Here is a 4,427-nt window from a genome sequence, read left to right as displayed (position 1 = left end):
AAATATATATCTATGTTCAAAACACTGGTTACACTTAATGGAGAAACCATTAAATATATATCTATGTTCAAAACACTGGTTACACTTAATGGAGAAACCATTAGAAGCATTCCAACCAGAGTCAAGAAAACATGAAAGATTTTATTCCTTTGATGCTATTGTAAATGAAATTGTTTTCTTAATTTCTTTTTCAAATAGTTCCTTGTTTATAGAAATGCAACTAACTTTTGTTATGTTGATTTTGTGTCTTGCAACGTTACTGAATTATTTATTAGTTCTAACAGTATTTTGATAGATCTTTAGGTTTTTCTACATATAAGATCATGTCATCTACAAACATACAATTTTATTTCTTCCTTTCTGATTTGAATTCCTTTCATTTCTTTTTCTGGCCTAAGTGGTCTGGTGAGCACTTTCAGTATTGTTTTGAATAGAAGTGGCAAGAGTGGACATCCTCGTCCTGTTCCTGACCTTAGAGGAAAAGCTTTAAACTTTTCATCATTGAGTATGATGTTACCTATGGGCTTGTTGTAAATGGTCTTTACTATTCCATCTATACCTAGTTTCTTGAACATTTTTATAATGAAAGGGTACTGAATTTTGCTAAATACTTTTTCTTCATCTATTGAGATTGTGGTCTTTATCCTTTATTTTACTGCTGTGGTGTATCACATTGATTGATTTGCATATATTGAAACATTCTTGTATTCCAGGGAAAAATCCTACTTGATCATAATGTATGATCCTATTAATATGTTGTTGAATTAATATGCCATTAATTTTGTTGAGATTTTTTGCATCTATATTCATCAGCGATATTGATTAGTAGTTTTCCTTTCTTGTAGTATCTTTTTGTGGCTTTGGTATGAGGGTAACTGGCCTCATAAAATGGATTGGGAAGTGTTCTCTCCTCTTCAGTTTCTGGGAAGAATTTGAGAAAGACTGGCATTAATTCTTTTTTAAATGTTTGGTAGAATTCACCAGTGAAGCTATTTGGTCTGTGTTGGGATGCTTTTCATTATTGATTCAATCTCCTTATTCATTATTGGTCTGTTCAGATTTTCTGTTTCTTCAATATTCAGTCTTGGTAGGTTTTATATTTCTAGGAATTAATTTTTCTAGGTTATACAATTTGTTATATAATTGCTCACAGTATCTTTTATGATCCTTTGTATTGCTGTATTATCAGTTGTAATGTTTTCTCTTTCATTTCTGATTTTATTAAATGGAATCTTCTCTCTTTTTTTTAGTTAGCATAGCTAAAGATTTGTCAAATTTATCTTTTCAAATTACCAACTATTTCTTTCATTGATTTTTTCCTGTTGTTTTTCTAGTCTCAATTTCATTTATTTCTACTCTAATTTTTGTTTCCTTCCGTCTGCTAATTCTGGGCTTAATTTTTTTTTTTTCTAGCTCCTTCAGGTGTAATGTTAGGCTGTTTATATGAAGTATTTCTTTTTTAATGTAGGTGTTTTTTGATATAAACTTCCCTCTTAGTACTCTTTTTGTGACAGGTAAAATACTTCTACACTGAAAACTACAAAACATGGATGAAAGAACTGAGGAAGAAACAAATAAAAGGAAAGATATCCTGTGTTTGTAGATTGGAAGAATTAATATTGTTAAAATGTCCATACTACCCAAAACAACCTATAGATTCAATGCTATACCCACCAAAATTCCCACCAATGGCATTTTTTACAGAAATAGAAAAAACAATCCTAAATTCATCTGGAATCACAGAAGTCCCAGGATAGTTAAAGTGATCTTGAGGAAGAAAAACAAAGCTGGAAGCACCACACTTCTTGATTTCAAAGTATTTTGCAAAACTACAGTAATTAAATTAGTAATGTACTGGCACAGAAACAGACATATAGACCAATGGAACAGAATACAGAGCCCAGAAATAAACTCATGCATATACTGTTACTAGTCTTTGACAGGAGTGCCAAGAACACACAATGGGGAAATGTTGTCTCTTCAGCAACTGGTGTTAGGAAAACTGGATATCCACATACAAAAGAATCAGATTGGACCCCTACCTTAAACCATACACAAAAATCAATGCAAAATGGATTAAAGAACTGAACATAAAACCTGTAACTGTAAAACTCCTAGAAGAAAGCATAATAAAAAAACCTATTTGAGGGCCTCCCTGGTGGTGCAGTGGTTGAGAGTCCGCCTGCCGATGAACCCGTGCCCCGGTCCGGGAAGATCCCACATGCCGCGGAGTGGCTGGGGCCGTGAGCCATGGCCGCTGAGCCTAAGCGTCCGGAGCCTGTGCTCCGCAACGGGAGAGGCCACAACAGTGAGAGGCCCGCATACCGCAAAAAAAAAAAAAAAAAAAAATCTATTTGGCATTGGTCTTGGAAATGGTTTCTTGGATGTGACACCAAAGCACAGGCAACAAAAGCTAAAATAAACATGTAGGATTACATCAAACTAAAAAGTTTCCACACAGCAAAGGAAACAACACAATGGAAAGCCGAGCTATAGAATGGGAGAAAATATTTGTAAACCATGTTTTATAAGGGGTTAATTTTCAAATATATAAGGAACTCCTACAAATCAATAGCCAAAAATAAATAACCCGGTTTTTTAAATGGGCAAAGGACTTAAATGGACATTTATCTAAAGAAGACATGCAGATGGCCAACAGGTATATGAAAAGATGCTCAATATCATTAATTGTCAGGGAAATACAAATCAAAACTACAGTGAGATACCACCTCACATCTGTTAGGATAGCAAATAAAGGGTAAGTGTTGACAATGTTGTGGAGAAACAGGAACCCTTGTTCATTGTTGGTTGGGGAATGGCAAAACGGTATGGAGGTTCTTTTAAAAATCAAAAATAGAACTACCATATTATCCAGCAATCCCACTTCTGGGTATGTATCCAAAAGAATTGAATTCAGTATATCAAAGAGAGATTTCCAGTCGCATGTTCTTTGTAGCACTATTCATAGTAGCCAAGATACGGAAAAAACCTGAGTGTTCATCAGTAGATGAATTAATTTTAAAAATGTGGTATGTACATAGGATGGAATATTATTCAGCCTTTAAAAAAAGGAAACCCTGCAATATGCAACAATGTGGATGAACCTTGAAGACATTTGCTAAGAGAAATAGTGGTTGTCATGAGCTAGGGGGTGGGGGATTTGGGGAGTTGTTATTCAGTGGGTATAAAGTTTCAGTTATGCTATATTAATAAGTTATAGAGATTTGCTGTACAACATTAATAAGTTATAGAGATCTGCTGTGTGGCTATTGTTAACAATATAGTATTGTACACTTCAAAATTTAAGAGGATAGATCTCATGTTAAATGTTGTTATCACAGAAACAAAGGGACACAAGGAAACTCTGGGAGGTGGTGAATATGTCTTTTACCTGAATTGTGGTGATGGTATCATGGGAGTATGCATATGTACAAACTCTTCAAATTATACACATTAAATATGTATAGTTCTTTGTAATCAATTATACCTAAGTAAAGCTGTTTTAAAAAAGAACAGAGGAGTACTCACTTCAGTAGCACATTTACTAAAAGTGGAACAATACAGAGAAGATTAGCATGGCTTTTGCACAAGGATGACATTGCAAATTCATGAAGTGTTCCATATTTAAAACAAAAACAAAACAAAAGAAAAAGAACAGAGGAGGATGTCCATTATTACCACCATTATTTAACATTGTTTGGAGGTAGTAGAAAACTTAATGAGACAACAGAAAGAAATTTGAGATGTAAAAATTAGAAAGGAGGAAGAAAATTATCCTTTTGTATAGATAGTAAATTCCAAGATAATACATTTTTTAAAATTATAAACAGTAAGATAAATTCAGGAAAATGGTAGAGACCCCCTAGACCAATCAGTGTGCAGTCACATGAGTGACCAGACAGGAGAACAGCAGAACTGCCCAACTCAGCCCAGTCCAAATTGTTGACCCACAGAGATGTGACCAAATAAAGTAATTATTGTTCGAAGCCACTAAATATTTGAATGGTTTATTGTGCAGCAGTAGATAACTGACATAGTATATGACAAATATTGTATATCAAATCAGTGAATAAAAGATTCACTCTTTAATAAATCTATTTGGAAAACTGGATAGTCATCTAGAAATAAGTTAATTTAGATACATACCTTATGTTTTAACAAAATTAATTCCAAGTGAAGAACATATTCAAATTAGAAATATGAAACCATCAAGTACTTTAAGAAATCACTGGAACTTTTTTATAGCAGTGGAAGCATGAAGAAGAGCATTCTAACTACACACTAAACAGGAATCATAAAACGAAAGATTGATAAATTTAACAGCACAAAAATTAGAACTTGGGACTTCCCTGATGGCACAGTGGTTAACAATCCACCTGCCAATGCAGGGGACACGGGTACGAGCGCTGATCCAGGAAGATCTCACA

General features: G+C 33.9%; 1 non-coding gene across 1 annotated transcript; it reads left to right on the top strand.

Annotated features, from left to right (window-relative positions):
* Window positions 1-3,520: 3,520 nt before the first annotated feature.
* LOC114900074 lies at window positions 3,521-3,628 on the top strand. The gene has a single exon (XR_003794701.1). It is a non-coding gene; the product is annotated as a U6 spliceosomal RNA (small nuclear RNA).
* The last annotated feature ends 799 nt before the right edge of the window (window positions 3,629-4,427 follow it).

This window comes from Monodon monoceros, unplaced genomic scaffold (assembly GCF_005190385.1).
Source record: "Monodon monoceros isolate NGI ecotype Baffin Bay Population unplaced genomic scaffold, NGI_Narwhal_1 Super_Scaffold_18, whole genome shotgun sequence".
In the NCBI taxonomy this organism is placed as follows: domain Eukaryota; kingdom Metazoa; phylum Chordata; class Mammalia; order Artiodactyla; family Monodontidae; genus Monodon; species Monodon monoceros.
Note: the sequence above shows the minus strand (reverse complement) of the source record. Positions and strands in the feature narration are given on the sequence as shown.